Source organism: Rhinoderma darwinii, chromosome 5 (genome assembly GCF_050947455.1).
Source record: "Rhinoderma darwinii isolate aRhiDar2 chromosome 5, aRhiDar2.hap1, whole genome shotgun sequence".
Lineage (NCBI taxonomy): Eukaryota > Metazoa > Chordata > Amphibia > Anura > Rhinodermatidae > Rhinoderma > Rhinoderma darwinii.
In genome coordinates this window covers 131,837,152-131,863,962 of record NC_134691.1, presented here as the reverse complement: position 1 = coordinate 131,863,962, position 26,811 = coordinate 131,837,152, and positions in this window count along the sequence as shown.

The following is a 26,811-nucleotide window of genomic DNA, read 5'->3' as shown; positions in this document are numbered from 1 at the left end:
TTGAGAAGTGTAGATTATAACTATAAAGGTCAAAAACATTACCAGCTGAACATATCAAGAAGTTTTTATAAAAGATTTTTTTAACAATTGTAAGAGAACTTCTACCTGTACTCAGGCAATGACATGCAATCTTCAACAGTTTACTGTTATCATAAAATCTCATTCATTACCTTTGACTTTGAAGACAGCTGCATTCTATAGAGTGGTTATAAACTTCAAAGCGTTATTTGAAATCTTTCACTTCTAGTTCAAAATATTTATAGAGATGCCAAATGCACATTTAAAGATATTCTGTTAACTTGTGAAGTCTGGTTGGCATGTGTAACGCTGGCGGCGGTTGTTGCGCCCGCCGGCTGTCCCCGTCGCCTGGTTGCTTACCTTCCTCGGCGATGGCCTGTTTCCTCTGCTGCTCGTGGCCGGCGATGCTTCTGTTCCGCCTTCTGTGGCCACGCTCCTCCTCCTGCTCGCTGCCACATATCGCATAGGGCGCACATGCGCTCCATAGCCATCTCTTAAAGAGATTGTATCAAGTTTGATAAAAAAAAATGCCCCAAACATTCCCATACAGTATTAGCACATAAACTGTGCATCAAACAACCCAATTGGAACTCCTGTTATTTCATCATCTAAGACTGTTTAATATGCTCTTCAGGGCAGTCCTGCAACCTTACCCACGTGACCAGCGCTGCGGGAGTTAATTCTACAACTTCCATGGACTACCTGTGACTTTTCAACATTTTTTTAAAATAGTGTGTCTGTTATTTTTTTATTCATCCCAATGAAATTTATCTTTGGCTCTGGGTGTCTCTCTCTCTCTTTCTCTGCAGGTAGAGTGCGAAGAAGATGGGAAGACAAGAAGACTGAGGAGATGACATGGAGCAGAATGAGGAATCGGAGGTGGACATGCTCGACTACTAAGCTGAAGAACTACTCCAGGACGTGTCCCAGGCAGGGCCGCCATCAGGAAGAACTACTCCAGGACGTGTCCCAGGCAGGGCCGCCATCAGGAATTTCTGTGCCCCATACAGCCAAGATGTCTGGACCCCCCCTCCATTACCGGGGTGGGCAACGGAAAGTGTGGCGCTCACGTTTGTACGTTATATGCATTAACTGATTTTGGTGCTGATGTAAATTACAGTGAAGGAAACCATGGAGCAGTCAGTGACTGGTTAATGCTCTGGATTTTGATCTATTTAGCCAAAACGTATCCGACTGTATGGCATACAGTAGGATACGTTGCCCGGGCAATGGCTAAGGGAAAACTCCTGAAGTCACTGTCGATGAACAGGGCTGGAGACTTCTATTAGCGCTCGACCCAGGGACTATGTCGCTGTTCCTGATGTCCATATATGTAAAGTGACGTCCGAAGCTTTGCAAATCCTGAGTACACGGCCTGAGCATCGGCAACGCTCTGGTCAGAGATTCCGGCCCTGGAGAATCCCCTGATGTCCCTTTATATATATGGACAGTGATGTCAGGAGCTTTCCCAGGGACAAAGTCCACGGGTAGAGCACTTTTGATGCTCTGCCTGGGGACACCGGCATTGGGAATCTCCTGACATGACTGTCGACATAGTAATATCAGGATCAGTATACGTTTTTTTGTGGAATCTCTCAGGATGGAATAGCAAAGTCTACTATGCTATTTCATCCTTCAGAAATAAGGTATACCGACGTCTACCAGCCCGACGGAGGCTAAAGGGACGTAATGGAGACCTATGAATTATAGTTTACATTGTTTATAGTGTACGTTATGAGATTTCCTGACGTACACGATAAACTTAGGGCAACAACATGATGTGAAGGGGGCCTTAAGGCAGGGGGAAACACTTGTGAGGATGTAAGAAGCACTAATACTCCGTTCTTATGTTACCATCAAAGTTCAATGTGTTTTGAAGGAGGCTTTCCCTTTGATTTCTGATGCAGATGTGCCACAAGCGTGTAGCAGATCCGCAATAGAATAAGGCCCTGTTCACACATAGTTTTTTTGCCGCATTTTTTGCAGCAGAAAGCGCATTGGAAACTGCGGCAAAAAACAGCCGAAATCGCCTCCTATTGATTTCAACAGGAGGCAAAGGTGAAGGCCCGAGGCAGAGCTTCAAAGGAGTACAAAGATGGCAGACCTGAGGGCTTTCACTAGGCCCCCAGGCTGCTATAACAACCATTGTCAACAGCCGATCGTGCTGTGGGGGGGGGGCGCAATGGCTTGATTCATGGGGCGCCCTCCTGATTCTAACACCTTAAATGCTGCGGTCGCGATTGACCGCGGCATTTAAGGTGTTAAACGTCCGGAATCAAAGTGAGCCCGTGAGCTCGCTTTATACTTCCCATACATTCCTAACCCTTATCACGTACAGTTACGTGATATTGCGTTAAGGGGTTATAAATCCGCAGCACGTCCTAAATTCCATGCAGTTTTTTTTTCTGCTGCACGTGCATGGGGTTTTGACAAACCCCATTCACATGAGTTAGGGCTTATTCAGACTAACGTGTTAATCGTCTGTGTGAAGGACGTTTTTTTTAATGGCCGTCACACGGCTGCATGTATTTCTATGGGGTTATTCATATTGTCGTTGCTTTAACGGACCTTGTGAAGGGCCTGTAAAAAGATTGGACATGTCCTATTTCTGTGCGTTTTCACGGATCCCTTAATAGACTCAAGTCTATGAGGTATCTGTAAAAACGGGTCCCGCATGGGTGCAAATCGGCCATGAAAAACGTTTGTCTGAATATAGCCTTATATTGTAATTTGTTGTGAATTTTCAGTGCTCAATCCGCACCAAAAATAGAAGACAAGTAAGTGGCCTTATTCAGACGTCCATGTTCGGTTTGTGATATGGGGACCGTGTATCGGCTATATTTCCCGGACTGACTACAGTTCAGGGAGCCGGGTTTCTAGCATCACAGTTATCTATAATCATAGGAGTCCCTCCCTTCCCGTGGGAACACTGTCCCCGGTCCCGTACTGAAAGCATCATTACAGTATGGGGCAGTATTCCTGCGGAGATGCAGGGACTCCTAGCAGCATTGATAACTGTGATGCTAGGAGTTCGGCTCCATGAATTATGGTCGGACTGGGAAATACGGCCAATACATGCTCTGTATATCACGGACCAAGCACATCTGAATAAGGCCTTAGTCTAGTTACACAGTGCGGTCAAATCCAATTTTTGGGCCACAATTTTTGCAAAATCGCAGCAAAAACATGATTTGAATTCACTGTGAGAATACAGCCTAACAGCACTATTTTTTCATGTTCTGTATCCTTTTTTTTATGCAATTTTCATAATCGCGAAACAAATCATGCAGTTTTTTCGTGATTTTTATATAATCGCAGCAAAACTGCGCCATTTTTGCCGCGATTACAAAAATCGCGGCAAAAAAACGCTAGGAAAACAAAGAAAACAACAAACAGTTTAACATACATTATATATTCTACAAGAGGGGTTAGGAGGGATGGGAAGCAGGATGGAGAAAGGGGTGACACTCACCAGCCTGCAGGTCCGGTTGGCTGTGTAGATAAGGAAGCATCTGGGGGGCGGGATCTCCACACGGAGCTTCTGCTTCTCATGCTACATCTTCCCCTTCTGTTATTCCTGTACGATGCTGAAGTTGGTTTCTTATTCGTCCAGTTCGTGAAGTTACAACAGGTCTGCAGGGGGGAGCCGCAAGCGTTTCGAGGGGGGCCATGATGGTTGTGAGGGGTGCCCGTGAGGGTTGCGAGGGGGGCCCTCGAGAGTTTGCGAGGGGGGTACGTGAGGGGGGCCCACAAGGGTGGGCGACAGTCCAGGGGGGGCAACGACAGCCCGGCAGGCCCCTTTTCTTCAGCCGTGTGGCCAGGCTCCTGACGGGAGTACCACTAGTTACTATGACCGCTCGTCCCTATACATTTTCATCATATCAGCAGCGTATCTCCCTGATTACACAGGGAGATGTGCTGTTGACAACGATAATTTTTAATTCTGCATAAAAGAGCAGATCAGCCGATAAGCGAGCGTTTGCGCGTTCATCGGCTGATCGTTGCCTTTATTACACAGGGCAATGATCGAGAACGAGCTTTCATGTGAACGCTTGTTTGCCCAATCTTTGGCCCGTGTAATAGGGCCTTACATTTAAAGAGATTGTTTCTTGACAACTAGCTGATTGTGGAGGGAGGGGGGAACAACTCTGCACTGTGTTGTTTCCAAATAACAATTCTAAAGCAATCTCTACTTTGGGTGGCTTGATCTTTGGTTCCCCCATTAGTTACCTTGACCTCCCCTTATAGGAGTTTTCCAAACCAAGTTATTCTTTAATACAGTAAAAAATTGCCCATATAGTCACTATGGTATTTGCATGGAAATATTCCATGAAAGCTTAAAGAGGCTCTGTCACCAGATTTTGCAACCCCTATCTGCTATTGCAGCAGATCGGCGCTGCAATGTAGATTACAGTAACGTTTTTATTTTTAAAAAACGAGCATTTTTGGCCAAGTTATGACCATTTTTGTATTTATGCACATGAGGCTTGCAAAAGTACAACCGGGCGTGTTTACAGTAAAAGTCCAAGTGGGCGTGTATTATGTGCGTACATCGGGGCGTGTTTACTACTTTTACTAGCTGGGCGTTCTGACGAGAAGTATCATCCACTTCTCTTCAGAACGCCCAGCTTCTGGCAGTGCAAAGACACTCACTTCCTGCCCCAGGTCCTGCATCGTGTCGGCCACATCGGCACCAGAGGTTACAGTTGATTCTGCAGCAGCATCAGCGTTTGCAGGTAAGTAGCTACATCGACTTACCTGCAAACGCCGATGCGGCTGCAGAATCAACTGTAGCCTCTGGTGCCGATGTGTCCTCGCTCGTCCGACATGATGCAGGACCTGGGGCAGGAAGTGAGTGACGACACAGCGTGATATCTCAAGAACACGCTGTGTCTGTGCACTGCCAGAAGCTGGGCGTTGTGAAGAGAAGTGGATGATACTTCTCGTCAGAACGCCCAGCTAGTAAAAGAAGTAAACACGCCCCGATGTAACACACATAATACACGCCCAGTTGGACTTTTACGTTAAACACGCCCAGTTGGACTTTAGCAAGCCTCATTTGCATAAATACAAAAATGGTCATAACTTGGCCAAAAATGCTTGTTTTTTAAAAATAAAAACGTTACTCTTATCTACATTGCAGCGCCGATCTGCTGCAATAGCAGATAGGTGTTGCAAAATCTGGTGACAGAGCCTCTTTAAGTAGAACATCTGTAGCAGCGATACATCATCTTTCCCTGGGTAGGAAGTGGCAGGTAAACTGTGATGATTCTCCAAAATCAGGGCTCTCTTGTCAAATAAATATATATGTTCATCTCTAGGGAAAAACAAATCTTCAAAATTCAGACTACAAAAGCATTAGCACAAACTTTTTACAATGTTACCAATATTGTGTATTGATAATAAACAGTAAATTCAAATTTGTTTTTTTAAAGTTACAGAACTAAATCTTTTTTACCTAATCATTATAGTTGAATGTTTTGTTGTGCCACAATCTGAATGACTTGAACAATTGTTTACTCCGTTGTATACCAATAAAGAGTTGTCATTAACTTCAATTGCTTTCGTAACATGAACTCAATGGTTTCAGCAGACTTTGATAAATAGGAGGAAAGAAGAAGGGATGACTCATAACTGGACCAAATCAATGTTCTCTCTGTCGCAACCTGTTCCATCACTTCAATGCCATAAGAGCTTGTATGTTTGATGAACCTTCTATCCCCTTTGCCATGATTGACAGGAACACTGATTTGTAACTTTGGAACTCTTCAGCATAACTATATAGTACCATGCTGTAATACTGTATATTTAATAATATGCCACTTTAACATATATTCAATGTCTTATTTAGCTAATCTTAAATTGAATTTAATACTCTTTTCACCAAATAAAACATGTAATCCTTTAACAAACCAGCTACATAAAAACTCCCACAATTTTATGTACCTTTTCAAATCCTTTGCAGATATTGGGACAAAGTAATTTCTGTTCTATTGGTTACCGTGATCTTCTTTTTTCCCACTTGAATAGCCTTTGTATGCTTTGTTGCTAGGTAATATTATATTTTGAACTAATGCCCACTTTTGTTATTTCCAAATCAGTGCCATAAATAATGAAGATTAAGTATCCTGCAAATTGTGTAGAACCACATTTATTAAAATACATTTTATAAAGCTCTGATTCAGCATGTACTGTAGTTAAACATTCGCTGTAATTATTTCTATTCAGACAAACATGTAAGCAGCATTATAAGGCACAACAAAGTATAATAACATGGGGATTTTAAACTAATAGAAAAGGTCACAAATAAAAGCATAGACATAGATATTTCACTATAACATGATATATAACATATTTCATTATGGCAAGATAGGTTTTACATCTTGATGACCAGAACATTTTCTAAGTGTTTCATGTTGTCGTGTTTGGATATTTGGTAGGTTGTCAGACTGATAACCTTGAACTTCACTTAGTGGATGCTTAGCCTCTATACCTGCCCCAGATACACTATGCAAATATCTAATTAATCAATGCTTTGGTAGCAACTCAATGAATAAAAGCACTTCTTATTCATATCAAATACCGAGATCTCTGGCTGGCTGTGTGCCTGAAATGGTAAATCTACACCAGCTGCGAGCTAGCTTATATTTCCACTATAATTTACGCCAGTTTCTGCCATAAATGATAGTAAATTTGTTGGGCCATGGCAGGCCACGTCTCCCTGCTGCCAAACCCTCCCCACTTTTGGGAACTTTTAATGTATTTGTGACTTTTCTACACCAGAAAACTGGCATAAAAAAGTTAATAAATTCCCCTATTTTTTCTGCACCATGAAGATGGCAGGGTCAGAGTTTGACATAAACACGTTCATGGATTTTTCCTGTTTTATGTGATTTGCTCAGGCTGGTGGTGATCATATAATGGTATGGATTGATTTCATTATTATTTTCTTCTTTCTTGCACATACAGTAGCTGCTCTCAATACTCAGAATTCTGATGGTTTCATTTAGACTAAACATCAATTTAGCTTCCTTCCCCTGTTAGATATGTAATTGATCAAATTAGTTCTAAGCGTGTAACTGTCATCTGAGCTCACACAATTTACTGTTCTCTGGTAACAGGAATACATCAGAAGTCTAGATTTATTTCTGTCTAAATGTCATCATGTATTTAAACAAGTGACATGTAAAGTAAATGATTTACTAAGTTTCTTTTTTTAAATAAATTATTGTTAAGGATCTGCCAGGCACAGCTTCTGTATCCACGCCCATAGGTAATCAGTCTGCACCTGCTTCTATGTCTGTGAGACTGACTCCATCTTCCACCACTCAGGATGGCAGGCTTAGGAGTGGGAGAGCCTATCACAGCCTGGCCAGACGGAGCTAGCTCCCGCCCTCTGTCTATTTATACCTGCCTTTCCTGTTCCTCCTTGCTTGTGATTCTTCTCTGTTGGTTTCCTGGCCCTGCTGCAGCTTCTTGAACTACTTGTCCCTGCTTCGTATTGATCCTGGCTTACTGACTACTCTTCTGCTCTGCGTTTGGTACTTCGTACACTCCTGGTTTGACTCGGCTTGTTCACTACTCTCCTGCTCTGCATTTGGCACCTCGTACTCTCCTGGTTCGGCTCGTTTACTACTCTTGTTGCTCACGGTGTTGCCGTGGGCAACTGCCCCGTTTCCCTTTGTTCTGTGTTTCCTTGTCTGGTTGTCTGTCGTGCACCTACTGAGTGTAGGGACCGTCGCCCAGTTGTACCCGGTCGCCTAGGGCGGGTCGTTGCAAGTAGGCAGGGACTGAGTGGCGGGTAGATTAGGGCTCACTTGTCTGTTTCCCTATCCCTGTCATTACAATTATTTTGAAGAATAAAACATGAGAAAGTGTATAACATCAAAAACAGACAATACTCACATGTTCATTACAAAAAAAGATTGATGAAATCATAATACATCCTGTTTCACCTGATATATGACAAGGACTTAACAAAAACAAACAACAAGCCATACTATATGTAACGGCCATAGTCGCAGACCGCCGCCTTCCCTCACCTCCCGACGGCCGTGATCGCAGACCACTGACTTCTTGCCAGCGTCTCCCTCCCTAGAGATGCCAGCACATGCGATCGTACCGCTCTGCATGGCTAGGGCACACACATACAAAAAGTTACCTAATCAATCCCCAGATCACCCTGGACTATAAAAAGGGCTATGCCCTTCTACTCCTTGCCTGAGCATTGTTGTTGTTGTCTACCCATGTTTGTATTGCAAATGTTCCCTTAGTTGTATCCTGCTTCCCGTATCCTGTATCCTGTAACTGTGTTTATTCCTGAACAGAAGTCTAATGTTGGAGTCGTGTTGTGTTATCTGCCATGTCCAGTGTCTTCTGCCCCGTCCAGTGTCATCTACCACATCCAGTATCATCTGCCACGTTCAGCGTCATCTGCCACACCAAGCATTATCTGCGCCACGAACCATCTGTGCCAAAGCAACTGCTACACCGCATGTCTGTCCGGACTCTTACAGGTACTCTTGTTCTAAAAGACTTTTGCATAGACTGTCGTTTGGCCAACTGCCACTCCGCTACGGCAGAGCGGCTTAGTGGGTCCACATACCCCAGGACCATGACAGTATGCGGAGGCCATGGAACCTGCTGGCCAACCAAAGTCCGCCGTACAACTTATGCAAACTGACATGCGTGACCTCTGGGCATGTCAGGATCAACTATTACAGGCGGTGAACTCCATCCTAAGTCGTTTGGATCATACTCCTGCACCTCTAATGGAAGTTCCTGCTGCTTCACCACCTGCTATTCTTCCTGCCTACCTTGGTCCTGCAATTTCATTACCACTACCTCCCTGCTATGACGGGGATCTCAAGACTTGCACAGGGTCCATCAAAAAGTGTACAATTCATTTCAGGTTACGTGCTCACCTCTTCCCCTCTGATGAGGCCAAAGTTGCATTCATTATTTCCCTCCTCTCTGGCAAAGCCCTGACATGGGCAAACCCCATCTTGGAACGAGAGGGTCTGGAATTTTCTGATCTGTCACTATTCCTAGAGACTTTTTGTATGGTGTTTGAGAAACGAGGTTTAACATCTTCTGCCGCTGCCACACTGCTGACCCTCAAGCAAGGGGAATCGACTGTAGGAGAGTACGCAACTTCTGGCAAGGACTGTCTCCACACATAAAGGACGAGCTTGCAGCTCGCGATCTTCCTTCCACCCTGGATGTGCTTATTCTGTTGGCGACCCGGATCGACATGAGGATCAGGAGGTTCGCAAAATGCCAAATCCTCTCCCAAATTATCCATTCCAGTAACAATTGTCTCTGGTGAGAAATCACAAACTGTGTCAACTATATCTGGACTCCGGAGCGGCTGCAAATTTTATTCAGCAGGATCTAGTAGATTGTCTCCATCTGGTCACGGTTCTTCTGGAGAGACCCATGGCAGTCACCTCTGTAAATGTACTACCACTGCCTGATCCTATTTTGTCCATCACTGAACCGCTGACACTACAAGTCGGAGTCCTCCACTCGGAATAGATTGCTTTTCTGGTCTTGCCAAAAGCTATCAACCCTATTTTGCTGGGCCTGCCCTGGCTTTGTCTACATGCTCCAGTTCTCGACTGGAGCTCTGGAGAGGTCGTCCAATGGGGATCCAAGTGTCTTCACTGCTGCCTGCCACAGGTTCATCCTGTTTTACCGCCACTGCCTCAGTCACTCTCTGATTTACCCACACATTATGCCAGCTTTGAGGACGTCTTTAGCAAGGAGACAACAGCTCTTCCTCCCCATCGTTCATACGATTGACCTATTGAACTGTTCCCTGATGTCTCACCCCCTCGTGGATGAGTCTATCCTTTCTCCTTGCCAGAGACTCAGTCAGAGCCTCCCCTTACCTGCTGACGGCTGCAACCACAGACCTCTCTCCTCCTGCCGACGTCTTCCTCCCAGAGATGCCAGCACATCCGGCCGCTGTTCCCTGCAGTGACAACTAGGGTGTGCGCTTGCCAGTTCCCAGCCTTAAAGGACCAGAGCGCACACATGTAAATAATTTATTAATTATTCCCAGATCACCCAGGACTATAAAAAGGACCTTGCCCTTTCACTCCTTGCCTGAGCATTGTTGTGTATTCCCATGTTAGTCCTAGCAAATTGTCCCTTAGTCGTATCCTGTTCCCAGTGTTCCTGTGCCCTGCTACCTGTATCCCGTGTAGTGTTTGTTTATTTCTGTGCCCTTTCTAGTGTTGGAGTCATGTTGTGCCATCTGCCACGCCTGCTGTCATACACCACGTCTGGTGTCATCTGCCATGCCTGGTATCATCCAACACGTTTAAGGTTTTCTACAGTCAAGTTACATCTGTGCCTAAGCCCCTGCAACTGTCTGGACTATTACAGGTACTCTTGTGCTAGGACTTTGCATAGACTTTGTATACTGTTGTTTGAACATCCCTTCCCTCTCAATAGACTTCTATAGGCAGCATGTCTGTGCCTCTTTCTCTCTCTCTGCTTCCTCCTCCTGCTCCCCTCTCAATAGACTACTTTGCTCATGCAATGAAGAGACAACCCCCACTTCCTGCAGTCCGTCTCCTCTGCTCTGTAACTAGGGACAGATTTTACTTGACAACATGGGGTGGACAGCAGATTACAGGAAGAAAGACTCGTAGTGGCATTAACTTCAAACAGAATTTGCATGGATAAAACAACCGCCATGGTCAACACCCAGCTTGAAAAGTTTCCCCCCTCCCATATACTAATGTGCCACAAGCAGGAAGTTAATATCACCAATCATTCCCATTTTATTTAGGTGTATCCATATAAATGGTCCACCCTGTACATTCAAGCAATGACGTGAAATTTGAAGGAAGACAAGTTTGCACGATGCAATCAATGGCTATTTTTCAGGGAGTACAGATACTAAATGCTGGTTTTCCTGAAAATAGCGAGTAGAAAAGTATACAATTTGGGCACAATTCACATCAGATTGAATGTTCTCAGAAGCAGAATTCCATTATTATTAAAGTGTGGGGTTGAATGGCGAATTTGCGTACTGCTGGAGACTAGATAATAATGATTAAGGCCCTTTTAGGGTATGTTCACACGGCAAACCAAAAATGGCCATAAAATACAGAGCTGTTTTCAAGTGAAAACAGCCCCTGATTTTCGGCCGTATTTAAGCAACTTGCATTTTTTTTGGAGCTGTTTTGCTATTGAGTCAGTGTGAAAAACAGCTCCAAAAACTGATCAAGAAGTTACATGCACTTCTTTTTTACGGGGCGTTTTTTACAAATTGTGTGTAAATTAAACGCCCAGTGGGAATGAAACAACGTTTTTCCCATTGAAATCAATGGGCAGATGTTTGGAGGCATTCAGCCTCCATATTTTTAGCCATTTTTCGGGGTGTTTACGGCCAGAAAATTGGCTGAAAATAAGCCGTGTGAACATACCCTTACAGCAGCAAATTATCGGGCAAATGAGCGTTCACAGAACGCTACATCCCAATCATTGTCCTGTGTAAACAGGGCAACGATCAGCCGATTAATGAGCAATTGCTCGTTCATCTGCTGACTATCGTTTATTCAGCTGAAAATATAATCGTCGTTGGCAGCACATCTTCCTGTGTAAACAGGGATATGTTCTGCAGACATGATAGAAATGTTTGTGGACGACCGATCGTAGTAATGAGCGCTCGTCCCCATACTAGCTCCTTGTAAAACGAGCAAACGAGCGCCAATCCACGAGCTGTCTTGTTGATCGACGCTCGTATACATAGCCCATGTTTGGCCGTGTAAGAGGACTCTAGAGGCAATAGTAGGCAGATAAGCGTTTACAATTACCTCTCTTTCTTCCTTGTCTATGAGGAAACACTCCTCTTGTTCCTAAATATTGTATTAGCCTTACCTTCCATTCAATGAAACCACTGTGAAATAAACACACATCTTGTTGTCCGGTCTATAGAAGTAGAATATGCCAATATGGCAGCCCCATATAAGTTAGAAATATATAAACACAATAAATACATTATGCACTTATCCACGTTCAACATGATTAATAGCACTAACCTTAAATTCATGGTAAATTCCCTTTAATGATCCAGAACAGCATGCGAAGTGGCATATAAATGCATTGATTCCACTTTTATATTATGGGACCCCAACATTTTTAGATGGAATCCCCAAAGGTTAATATGCACTCTAAGCACAAAACTTGCACATGCTTAGCAAGTTAATTGAAACAACATAACATTTTTTGGCCCCTTTGGAATAGCATTCATCCGGCCAGTTGGATATTTATAACATCATTCGCGGGCCATGCAGAATTATCAACTTAAAAATTAGCATGCTATATTTAGTCAAACATTTAATTAAGTCACCCCTAATATGATGGCTGGAACTGCTTCTCTTTGGTGAGGCGTGTGATGTTAGCCGGTATTGATGATGTTACTACTGCGTCGGTCAGTCTGAGGCGCAGTCGACTCTTTACAATGATAAGTTTTGAAAAGAACTCGCAGCATTAAGTTGTTCCGACTAACTTAAATGGGTCCATCAGGAACATTTATGACCTATCCACAGGATAGGTCATAAATGTCAAATAGATGCAAGGTCCCACATCTGGGACCCGCACCCATCTTTAGAACCGGGCCCCCTAAGCCCCATTCTACCTCTCTATGTTCCGGCTGATTTCCAACCATGAAGAAGAAAACAGCGTAGCTCGCTGAGCTGCGCTGTTTCCATAACTCCAATAGTAGTGAATGGCAGTTACGGAAGCAGCGTAGCATGCAAGTTACGCTATTTTCATAGCGACTGTTCAGTTCTATGGGACTTCCGGAAACAGCGTAGCTCAGGAAGTTACGCTATTTTCTTCTTCATGGTCGGAAATCACAAGCGTCAGCCACAACAAAAAGAGGTAGAACGATTTTTAAGGGCCCTGTTTTTTAGATAGATCTGGGACACAGATGTGGGACCCGCATCTATCGTACATTTAAGTCACCTGATCTCACTTCGAGTAAGTAGGGTGCGCGGACGGAGCCAAGAAGGGAATAACACCGCGGCAGTGTCGGTCAGAGTGAGGTCAGGGCATGCTGTGACAGGATTGGACCAGTCGAGTCACCTGACCTCACGTTACTGGCTTGAGGTAAGGTGACTGGACTGTGCCGGCCCGGGAGTGGATCAGTCTGGTCATCTGACCTCACGTCACTGATTCAGGTCAGGTGACCAGTCCGGGCTGGCTGGCATGCACCGACCTCACTCAGACCGCCGCCGCCATACTTGGCTCCGTCAGTCCTTCTCTTGCTCCTAAATGTGGGTGAGTAGGGCGGACAGAGACAAGGAGGGAATGACTAAGCGGCATCGGCGGTCAAAGTGAGGTTGGGACGTGCTTTGACAGGGGTAGACCAGTCCAGTCACCTGACCTCACGTCACTGACATGAGGTCAGGTGACTGGACCGTGCCGGCCCACAGGGGCATAGCTAAAGGCTTATAGGCCCTGGTGCAAGAATTCAGCTAGGGTTCCCTACCCCTTCCCATCACCACCAGACCCCTGCGGACCCCTATGCCCAGCTGCCTTGCCCGACAGACCCCATGAATGCCCCATAGTATAATTCCCTCCATAGCTGCGCCCACAGTATAATGCCACTATACAGTATAATAACCCCCATAGCTGCCCCACACACAGTATTATGCCCCCACACAGTATAATGTCCCACATAGCTGACCATCACAGTATAATGCCCCCATAGGTGCCACATACAGTATAATGCCCCCATAAAATATAATGTGCCCCATAGCTGCCCCATACACTATAATGTCCCATACAGTATAATGCCCCCATAACTGCCCCATACAGTACAATGCCCCCAATACAGTATAATGCCCCCATAGCTGCCCCATACAGTATAATGCCCCCATACAGTATAATGCCCCCCATACCTGCATCATACACTATAATGCCCCATACAGTATAATGCCCCCCATAGCTGCCCCATACAGTATAATTCCCCCCATACAGTATAATGCCCCCATAGCTACCCCATACAGTATAATGCCCCATACAGTATAATGCCCCCATAGCTGCCCCATACAGTATAATGCCCCCTATTCAGTATAATTCCCTCTATAGCTGCCACTTTCAGTATAATGCCCACCATAGCTGCCCCATACAGTGTAATGCCCCTCATACAGTATAATGCCCTTCATAGCTGCTACATACAGTATAATGCCCCACACAGTATAATGCCTCCATAGCTGCCCCATACAGGATAATGCCCCCTCAGCAGCTACCATATGAGCCCCCCTCCCATACCCAGTATAATAGCCACATATGTATGTACCTAATTGAAACATAATAACATAATTACTTACCTATCCCCATTCCCGTGACGGGTGGAGGAGATCCTTCTCCTCTTCTGCACTGTGCTGTGAGTGACTCGGCGCAGACAGGCGTGATGACTTCACTACATTGCGGCTGCCTGCCCCGAGCCGCTCGCGGCACAATGAATGCTGGAGCAAGCCTCCAGCATTGATCCCAAATGAATGTACGTCCTGCGGACGCACATTCAGTTGGAAGCGGGACCAGCGCAGTCAGCACTGTGTGGCAACAGGGGCCCGGTCGTAGTTGCGACCGTTGGGACCCCTTTAGATATGCCACTGTCCTTTATATTATGGGACCTCTACATTTTTAGATGGAATCGCCAAAGTTTAATATGCTCTCTAATCATAAAACTTGCACATGTTTTCCAAGTTAATTGAAACACCATAACATTTTTTGGGACCTTTGGAATAACATTGATCCACTCTTGGGCCGGCACGCACCGACCTCACTCAGACCTCCGCTGCCGCCACCATACTTGGCTCTGTCCGCCCTTCTCCTGCTCCTAAATGTGAGTGAGTAGGGCGGACTCACGACGGCAGCGGCGGTCAGACCAAATGATCCCGCAAGACTTGTAGGGCCCATGGGCCGAACTTTCCCCACCCCTGCTCTAGAGTATGAAGTGTTACAATAATGTGATTAAAGGAAATCTTGCATGTAAGAGAAATATCAACTGTATTTCTTTAGACCCCACAAAAGTTTGAACAGCACATTCCAACAAAATGATACAAAACGTGTATGCAGTTGCAAGAACACCTGTGACTGCAAATATTCAGCAAACAAAAAAATGGCGACAGCACACTACGAACACTAATGTAACCTAAACCGCTAAATATAAATAAATATGCATTACATGCTAAATCTACTTACAATAGGGAGGTTCTTAGTGCAAATTTTGATCAAGAAGTGTTTGCCCACCTGCCATGACAAGGCGACCTCCATAGGTGAGAACCTACTCTGCACATACACCCAGAACTGGGTCTAAGCCTACATATATATCTGGGGATGGTAGGAACCAGCATTAAACTAATTAAAATCACCCAGGGCAGAATGGGAGGAGTGCAAGAACAAAAAATGGAGGCAGTCACTAACCCCACATATATGGATCACATAAACACTACAAAAGTTTGAACAGCACATTCCAACAAAATGATACAAAACGTGTATGCAGGTGCAAGAACATCTGTGACTGCAAATATACAGCAGACAAAAAAATGGTGACAGCACACGGCGAACACTAATGTAACCTAAACTGCTAAATATAAATAAATATGCATTACATGCTAAATCTACTTACAATAGGGAGGTTCTTAGCGCACATTTTGATAAAAAAGTGTTTGCCCACCTGCCACGACCAGGCGTCCTGCGACTGCCTGCATGTTCTTGCACTCCTCCCATTCTGCCCTGGGTGATTTTAATTAGTTCAATGCTGGTTCCTACCATCCCCAGATATATATGTAGGCTTAGACCCAGTTCTGGGTGTATGTGCAGAGTAGGTCCCCACCTATGGAGGACGCCTTGTCGTGGCAAGTGGGCAAACACTTTTTGATCAAAATGTGCACTAAGAACCTCCCTGTTGTAAGTAGCTTTAGTATGTAATGCTTATTTATTTATATTTAGCGGTTAAGGTTACATTCGTTTTCACAGTGTGCTGTCGCCATTTTTTTGTCAACTGTATTTCTTGAAATATTACATAAAGTATTAGAATTCCTTTCACAAAATATCCAACAATTCAGTCATAATTATAGCAATATGTTTGGTCTCTTCAATAATGATAATCTATGATCTTTTGGTGATGAGATAAGAACACAGAAAATAAATAATAATTTATTCGATGTTTCAAGGTCTAGAAGTACAGAATATTGCCACAAAAGCTCTTCTAGCTATTGTTATTCCTGGCAAAAAATATACATATTTATTTTGACTCAAATCCAGCATCATGTTTTACTGGGATTCTAAAATTATTACAAACACATGGTTTTTGAGCTTATTTTAACATAAAAAAATGTTGGTAGCTGCTCTTACGTAGGTTCAGCGATAACCAGATATTTTAAAATGAAATCACTAAATAGAGATATTTGCTGTTACAATAATAGAAAGTGGCTGTGCCGCTAGGGGATAAATGACACGGAGGGAGCTTAGTGTGACAGCTGCTTCAATCAAGTCTTTAGTTCAGAATAAATGTGTTTTGTCTTTTTATAACACATTTTATGTATCCGTATCGTTTTATAGCTACAAAGCTTGAGAGTCATAAAACTGGGTTGTACTGAAAACCTGAACAATAACAGTTCTATAAAACATTTAAAATGTGACTGTCATTTCAGGTTTATTTTCAAAATAATCCTTTGTCTGTTTACTGTACATGAGGAATAACACTATATTTGACCATTATATCCCTTGTATCTGCGGTTTTTAGTTAATTCCCCCTTCTGCAGAATATATCTCTAATTTTCAGTTTTTCATGTGCTCAGCTCCAGAATGAGTGGGCACTAGCTGCTATGATGTTTTAATCATCTACACTGTGCCCCCTGACTAAAAAATAGCTTATACTCTGCACTAGAGATGAGCGAACCGGGACAACCGAACCCGGTTTTGGTCCGAACTTCCGGAAAAGTTCTGTTCGCAGCGAATCCGAACTTTACCGGGTTCGGCCGAACCCGTTTTGACCGAATCCGGTCAAAAATATTATACAAATCGGCAGCCACTTGTCTTTATCAATCACTGATAGAGAAAAGAAGCTGCTAATTAAAAATAAAATAAAAAGCATTTCATACATACCCGGTCGTTGTCTTGGTGACGAGTCCATCTTCTTCCTCCAGTCCGACCTTCTTTTCTGACGCGGCAGCCTGTGATTGGCTGCAGAGGCCTCTGCAGCCTGTGATTGGCTGCAGAGGCCTATGCAGCCTGTGATTGGCTGCAGCGGTCACATGGGCTGTATCGTCATCCAGGAATGTCGGGCCGGATGACGAGAGGGACGCGTCACCAAGGAGACCAGACTGGAGGAAGCAGAAAGTTCTCGGTAAGTATGAACGTCTTTTTTTTTTACAGGTTACTCTATATTGTGATCGGTAGTCACTGTCCAGGGTGCTGAAACAGTTACTGCCGATCAGTTAACTCTTTCAGCACCCTGGACAGTGACTATTTACTGACGTCGCCTAGCAACGCTGCCATAATGACGGGTGCACACATGTAGCCACCCGTCATTACGGGGCCTCATGCACACGACCGTAAAAACACCCGTTATTACGGGTTGTAATTACGACCTGAAATAGCGGGCCCATAGACTTCTGTTAGCCATGGGTACCTTCCCGTTTTCTCACGGGAAGGTGCCCGTGCCGTTAAAAAGATAGAATATGTTCTATTTTTTTATTTTACGGGCCGTGCTCCTATACTTTATAATGGGAGCACGGCTCGGAAAAATAACCGGCTGCCCGTGGCCGGCCGTGCTCATCTCCTGAAATACTCTGTGCTGCCTTAAACTCTGTGGACAGGTCAGGATCCTGTTTCTTTTAAATGCTGCTAGGGAACCCTCTCGATCCACTATATAAGGCTGCGCTACAGTGCAGCATTTAAAAGAAACAGGATCCTGACCTGTCCACAGAGTTTAAGAAAGCACAGAGTATTTCAGGAGATGAGCGTGCAGATTCAGTGCTGCTGTGAACTCTGCTCTTACCATTACGTAGCTCTCAGTCTGTTACCTCTCCTCCACTACTGTCCTCAATAACATCTTCATGATTGGCAAGTCACCACGTAATGGTAAGAGCAGAGTTCACAGCAGCACAGAGTATTTCAGGAGATGAGCGTGCGGATCTTGTGCGGGGTGGTGACTTGCCAATCATGTGAAGGTGTTATTGAGGACAGGAGTGGAGGAGAGGTAACATACTGAGCTACGTAATGGTAAGAGCAGAGTTCACAGCAGCACAGAGTATTTCAGGAGAGGAGCGTGCAGATTCAGTGCTGCTGTGAACTCTGCTCTTACCATTACGTAGCTCTCAGTCTGTTACCTCTCCTCCACTACTGTCCTCAATAACACCTTCATGATTGGCAAGTCACCACGTAATGGTAAGAGCAGAGTTCACAGCAGCACAGAGTATTTCAGGAGATGAGCGTGCGGATCTTGTGCGGGGTGGTGACTTGCCAATCACGTGAAGGTATTATAGAGGACAGGAGTGGAGGAGAGGTAACAGACTGAGAGCTACGTAATGGTAAGAGCAGAGTTCACAGCAGCACAGAATCTGCACGCTCCTCTCCTGAAATACTGTGTGCTGCTGTGAACTCTGTTCTTACCATTACGTAGCTCAGTCTGTTACCTCTCCTCCACTCCTGTCCTCAATAACACCTTCACATGATTGGCAAGTCACCACCCCGCACAAGATCCGCACGCTCATCTCCTGAAATACTCTGTGCTGCTGTGAACTCCTCTCTTACCATTACATGGTGACTTGCCAATCATGTGAAGGTGTTATTGAGGACAGGAGTGGAGGAGAGGTACAACTGAGCTACGTAATGGTAAGAGCAGAGTTCACAGCAGCACTGAATCTGCACGCTCATCTCCTGAAATACTCTGTGCTGCCTTAAACTCTATGGACAGGTCAGGATCCTGTTTCTTTTAAATGCTGCACTGTAGCACAGCCTTATATAGTGGATCGAGCGGGTTCCCCAGCAGCATTTAAAAGAAACAAGATCCTGACCTGTCCACAGAGTTTAAAGGGTTATTCCCAAGTTGATAAATGTGGCGAGACACCAGGCGAGACACCAGGCGAGACACCAGTCGCACGGTATGTATATATATATATGTGTGTGTGTGTTTGTGTATGTGTGTGTTTGTGTATATATGTGTGTTTGGGTATGTGTCTTTGTCTGTTTTTGTTTTTATATGTGTGTTTGTGTATATGTGTGTGTGTGTGTGTGTGTTTATGTGTGTTTGTGTATATATGGGTATGTTTGTGTATATGTGTGTGTATATATGGGTGTATTTGTGTATATGTTTGTGTGTAGATGTTTTTGTATATGTGTGTGTGTGTTTTTGTATATGTGTGTGTGTTTGTGTATATGTGTGTGTTCGTGTATATGTGTGTGTTTGGATATGTGTGTTTTTGTTTGTATATGTGTGAGTTCGTGTATATGTGTGTGTGTGTTTGTCTGTTTGTGTGTGTGTGTGTGTGTGTATATATGTGTGTGTTTGTGTATGGTTGTTTGTTTGTGTGTGTGTGTATATATGTGTGCAGGTGAGTAGAAGTATTGGTATTGTTCACATTGATAATTGTTTTTTTATGTTGTTGCAGATTTTGATGTACCGATTGGACTACATCTTCCATTCGTTGGACTACTGCATAGATCTACGTTTTTTCAAATTTTAATAAAATGGTTAACGAGGGTTTTGTTGGGGATTTCTTATTTCAATAAAAAAGAATTGTCTTTGTGTTTTTTTTTAAACTTTATTAGTGCCTAGATAATGGCAGTTGGCTGATTGACAGCGTCCATTATTAAGGCGGTACTTAGTGTTAGCCGGTGCAGAGGCTAGCACTAACCATCCATTATTACCCCGGTACCCACCACCACCAGGGGTGCCGGGAAGAGCTTGGTACGATCCAGTACCCGACCATCTGTTGTGATGGTCGGGTACTGGGGCGGCCGTAGGCTGGTATTATGAGGCTGGGAAGGGCCAAAAACAGTGGACCTTCCCACCCTTGTAATGCTAGGCTGCTGCTGCTGTGTTGTATCGGGCTGGTTATAAAAATGGGGAGGACCCCCACGTCGTTTTTTTTTTTAATTTAACAAATTTAACAATAGACGGGTCCCCCACATTTTTAATAACCAGCCATATACAAGGCCGCAGCAGTCTGCCATTACATGGGTGGGAAGGGCCACTGGTTTTGTCCATTCCCAGGCTAATAAAACTGTGTTGTATGTGGCTGGTTATGATAAATTGGGTGGAACCCCATGTCTTTTTTAAAAAAAATAAAAAATTAATAAATAAATAATTTAAAAAAATGACGTGGGTTCCCCCCCACTTTTATAACCAGCCAGATACAACACAGCAGCAGCAGCCTAGCATTACAAGGGTGGGAAGGTCCACTGTTTTTGGCCCTTCCCAGCCTCATAATACCAGCCTGCGGCCGCCCCAGAGCCCGGCCGTCACAACAGATGGTCGGGTACTGGATCGTACCTGGCTCTTCCCGGCACCCCTGGTGGTGGTGGGTACCGGGGTAATAATGGTGGTTAGTGTTAGCCTCTACACCGGCTAACACTAAGCCTCGCCTTAGTAATGGATGTTGTCACTCAGACAGCGGCCATTACTAAAGTGGTAGTAATAAAATTTGAAAAGAAAAGACAAAGATATAGATAAAATATTTGATTGAAATAAAGCACCCCCAACACAACCCTCATTAACCATTTTATTGTAGAAAAAAAAACCGTCATCTAAGTAGTCCTCGAAACCGACGTAGTCCAAACACCAAACCTGTAAAAAAAAAAATACAAAAAAAATGAAATAAAACATGTCGTAGGCAAAGATTCAGTTTAATGTGTGATATTGACTGTTATACCATATATAGAAGCCTGCCGCAAAGTTGACTTAGATACAGGGCGCCAGCAGACAGTATCATGCATGGCCATACAGACATATATACAAACAAACATACATGCAAACATACATACATACATACATACAGTGGAGGAAATAAGTATTTGATCCCTTGCTGATTTTGTAAGTTTGCCAACTGTCAAAGACATGAACAGTCTAGAATTTTTAGGCTAGGTTAATTTTACCAGTGAGAGATAGATTATATAAAAAAAAATAAAAAAAATCACATAGTCAAAATTATATATATTTATTTGCATTGTGCACAGAGAAATAAGTATTTGATCCCCTACCAACCATTAAGAGTTCAGCCTCCTCCAGACCAGTTACACGCTCCAAATCAACTTGGGGCCTGCATTAAAGACAGCTGTCTTACATGGTCACCTGTATAAAAGACTTCTGTCCACAGACTCAATTAATCAGTCTGACTCTAACCTCTACAACATGGGCAAGACCAAAGAGCTTTCTAAGGATGTCAGGGACAAGATCATAGACCTGCACAAGGCTGGAATGGGCTAAAAAACCATAAGTAAGACGCTGGGTGAGAAGGAGACAACTGTTGGTGCAATAGTAAGAAAATGGAAGACATACAAAATGACTGTCAATCGACATCGATCTGGGGCTCCATGCAAAATCTCACCTCGTGGGGTATTCTTGATCCTAAGGAAGGTGAGAGCTCAGCCGAAAACTACACGGGGGGAACTTGTTAATGATCTCAAGGCAGCTGGGACCACAGTCAGCAAGAAAACCATTGGTAACACATTACGCCGTAATGGATTAAAATCCTGCAGTGCCCGCAAGGTCCCCCTGCTCGAGAAGGCACATGTACAGGCCCGTTTGAAGTTTGCAAATGAACATCTGGATGATTCTGAGAGTGATTGGGAGAAGGTGCTGTGGTCAGATGAGACTAAAATTGAGCTCTTTGGCATTAACTCAACTCGCCGTGTTTGGAGGAAGATAAATGCTGCCTATGACCCAAAGAACACCGTCCCCACTGTCAAGCATGGAGGTGGAAACATTATGTTTTGGGGGTGTTTCTCTGCTAAGGGCACAGGACTACTTCACCGCATCAATGGGAGAATGGATGGAGCCATGTGCCGTCAAATCCTGAGTGACAACCTCCTTCCCTCCACCAGGACATTAAAAATGGCTTGTGGCTGGGTCTTCCAGCACGACAATGACCCGAAACATAGAGCCAAGGCAACAAAGGAGTGGCTCAAAAAGAAGCACATTAAAGGGAACCTGTCACCAGCATTTCACCTATTAAACCAGCACTACCTGGTGGTAGTGGGTGAAAAATCATTCCTATATAACCTATAATTGTCTTCTTAGTCAGCTCTGTAGCTTTAGTATTCCGTTTTTTAGTGTTCTCTAACCGTATGCTAATGAGCAGAAAAGAGTCAGATCTTCATTTGAAAAGAGTCAGATCTTCATTTGAAAAGAGTCATATCTTCATTCCTCAAGTCTTTCCGAGTTTACCCCGCCTCCTTACTTTTGATTGACAGCTCTTTGACTTACCCCAGCACACAAAATCCCGCGCTTGTGCATTAATGTCCTCTTCTGGTGTGTGCGCACAAAGGGACACCGGATTATTACGATAAAAGGTGCAAAATGTTTGCAGGCCGTTATTTACAGTCGGAGAAGGAGTTTAGGAGAGGGGATAACGGCAATGAACTTTTGATAACAGCGGCCAGTGAGGGATAAGTAAAGTTCAATAGGTGAAATGCTGGTGACAGGTTCCCTTTAAGGTCATGGAGAGGCCTAGCCAGTCTCCAGACCTTAATCCCATCGAAAACTTATGGAGGGAGCTGAAGATCCGAGTTGCCAAGCGACAGCCTCGAAATCTTAATGATTTACAGATGATCTGCAAAGAGGTGTGGTCCACAATTCCATCTAACATGTGTGCAAACCTCATCATTAACTACAAAAAACGTCTGACTGTTGTGCTTGCCAACAAGGGTTTTGGCACCAAGTATTAAGTCTTGTTTGCCAAAGGGATTAAATACTTATTTCTCTGTGCACAATGAAAATAAATATATATAATTTTGACAATGTGATGTTCTGTTTTTTTTAAAATATAATCTATCTCTCACTGGTAAAATTAACCTAGCCTAAAAATTCTAGACTGTTCATGTCTTTGACAGTGGGCAAACTTACAAAATCAGCAAGGGATCAAATACTTATTTCCCTCACTGTACATATATACAAACATACATACATACATACATACATACATACATATATACAAGCATGCACATATATACATGCAAATATACATACATGCAAACATACACACATATATACATACATACATGCAAACTATCATACATACATACATACATACATACATGCATACACACACACATGAAAACATACATACATACAAACAAACATGCAAAGATACATACATACATATATACAAGCATGCACAAATATACATGCAAACATAAATACATGCAAACATAATTACATACATGCACATATATATAAACATACATGCAAACATACTGTAATGACAGGGATAGGGAAACAGACAAGTGAGCCCTAATCTACCCGCCACTCAGTCCCTGCCTACTTGCAACGACCCGCCCTAGGCGACAGGGTACAACTGGGCGACGGTCCCTACACTCAGTAAGTGCACGACAGACAACCAGACAAGGAAACACAGAACAAAGGGAAGCGGGCAGTTGCCCACGGCAACACCGTGAGCAACAAGAGTAATAAACGAGCCGAGTCAAACCAGGAGAGTACGAGGTGCCAAACGCAGAGCAGGAGAGTAGTGAACAAGCCGAGTAAAACCAGAAGTGTACGAGGTACCAAACGCAGAGCAGAAGAGTAGTCAGTAAGCCAGGATCAATACGAAGCAGGGACAAGTAGTTCAAGAAGCTGCAGCAGGGCCAGGAAACCAACAGAGAAGAATCACAAGCAAGGAGGAACAGGAAAGGCAGGTATAAATAGACAGAGGGCGGGAGCTAGCTCCGTCTGGCCAGGCTGTGATAGGCTCTCCCACTCCTAAGCCTGCCATCCTGAGTGGTGGAAGATGGAGTCAGTCTCACAGACATAGAAGCAGGTGCAGACTGACTACCTATGGGCATGGATACAGAAGCTGTGCCTGGCAGATCCTTAACACATACATGCAAAAATAAAAACATGCAAACATACATACATGCACATATATACATACATACATGCCAACATACATACATGCCAACATGCATACATGCAAACATACATACATGCAAACATACATACAAACATACATACATGCAAACATACATACATGCAAATATATACATGCAAATATACATACAAACATGCACATATATACATACATGCATGCCAACATACATACATGCCAACATACATGCAAACATACATGCACATATATACATACATACATGACAACATACATACATACATGCATACATGCCAACATACATACATGCCAACATACATACATGCAAACATACATACATGCAAACATACATGCACATATACACATACATACATGACAACATACATACATGACAACATACATACATACATACATGCAAACATACATACATAAATAAACTCACCTAAGACGTTCCCACGAAGATTTGAATGGTCACGTCACTTTTCTTCTTACTGCTCCCATTCACAATAACAGAGCGGTGGGCGCAGATGACGTAATCACGTGTGCCTGATATGATTACGTCATCTGCGCCACAACGCATGTAATGTAATGTAGTGTAGTGTAGTGTAGTGTAGTGTAGAGTGCACTGCAGCCTGTGATTGGCTGCAGAGGTGGTCACGTGGGATGAAGCGTCATCCCTGGAGGCCGGCCTTCTGACGTCATCCTGACGTGCGTGACCGCCACTACAGCCTGTGATTGGCTGCAGCGGCGACATGGATGAAACGTCATCGCTGGAGGCCGGACAGGAGGAAAGTAAGTATGAACGTATTATTATTTTTTTTTTTATTACATTAAAATTGTATTTTCCGCGCGCCGAGCATGTACTGTCAAGGTTGCTGAAAGAGTTAGTGCAGCCCATTAACTCTATCAGCACCCTGGACAGTACGATGCTCGGCGCACGGAAATTACAGGTTCGGTCCGAACTAGTTCGGTCCGAATCGAACTTCTTCGTGAAATTCGGCGAACTAGCCGAACCGAACTTTTGATAAGTTCGCTCATCTCTACTCTGCACCATGTATAAACAAAAGAGGCTCTGCCACCCCAGTAAAGAAAACTTACATCCTGATTATCCTGCCCTGTCAACTAGCCAGAACCCTGCGGAAGAATGCAGGTGGTGCCTGCATCACAAAGAAGGCACAAAGCAGAAGGGCAGGGACCCCAGCAGAAGCTTTCCCCCATTCTGCAAACTGGTTGTAATTTTAACAACCGCTTTGGGAGAACCGGCTAAATTCTAAGCCCTGCATGTAGATCTTCAGAGAGGAAAGGATACCTCCTTCGGCTAATACTCAAAATAGTGTAACACACTGACTGTTTAAAACAGGCAAATATAAATGGGCACATCCTTGGAGGTCTAAAGCAATGAACGGGCTAATGGGCATATTTCAAGTAATTTAGGGTGCAAAAGGGGTTATTGGTTCAATAGCTGGTGTTCTAGAGTAGAAAAAGGTTTAATATGAACATCCATGGTGGCATAGGACAGTGAAGGGGTTAATTTTTTTGCAGGATTTTCCAGTGTAAAGAACTTCAAAAGAGTGTAGATTATGCAAGAATATGCCAAGGTTAAAAAGAACATCCCTAGTGGTCTATGGAAGTAAGCAACTGAAGTGCAGTTGCTTACTCACCTTTTCAGGTTCCAACCCTGTATGTAGATACTGAGGTCTCTCTTTTTAGATACTAGATGAGGAAGCAGCAGTAACAGAGCTAGGGGGACATTTCTCTGCACTCACTGTCTGAGGCAACAGCAGCAATGGGGACTGGGAAAGGTGTTTCTGAACTTGTTGCCACAATGATACGAGGAGCAGAAGGAGAGAGACCTTCTTGCAGCTGTTACATTACCATGCACAGCGCCAAGCTGTTGGCATCTCTTTCAATTTGGTGCCCACTGCAGGAAATGAAGAATGCCGCCTAAGGCCAGGTGCTCAGGGCGAACAGTGTTGGCATATTTTATTCTGGGGTATAGTGTAGGCCATTATTTTTCAGGGCGCACAGAGTTGGCATATTTTATTTAGGGGGCAAAATCAGGGTATATTTTATTTAGGGGGCACAGTGCGGGCATATTTTATTCAAGAAGTACAATGAGGGTATATTTTATTCAGGTGGCACAGTGTAGGATATTTTTATTTAGTGGACATAGCTTATGTAATTAGTTTTTCTCCAGGGAACACAGTGTGGGACTTTTTATACTCAAAAGGCACTTTGTGGGCCTTTATTTATTCAGGGGCACAGAGTGACTCTTTGTTCATTTCAGGGGGCATTTCTTATTCAGGGGCAAAAATGTGTAGCACTATTATATTTAGGGGGAACAGTTTGTAACACTGTTATATTTAGAGGGCACAGTGTGGGGAGCTATTATATTAAGGGGGACAGTGTGTAGCACTATATATTTAGGGTGCACAGTGTGTAGCATTTTTCCATGTAGGGGCACATTGTTTAGCACTATTACATTTAGGGGGCATAGTGTGTAGCGTTCTATTCAGGGAGCACAGTGTATCGATATGTTTCAAAAGCAAGGAGCCGAAGACAGCTGGATGGCAAATTCTGCAGAAAAGAAGGTGAAGCCAGGAAAAGTCATTATGGTGGTCTGAGCTAGATGGAGAAGAAAAGGAAGAAAAACCTAATTCAATCAAGTCAAGAAATCACCTGTGAAAAAAACGAAATGTAAATGTTTATTCTT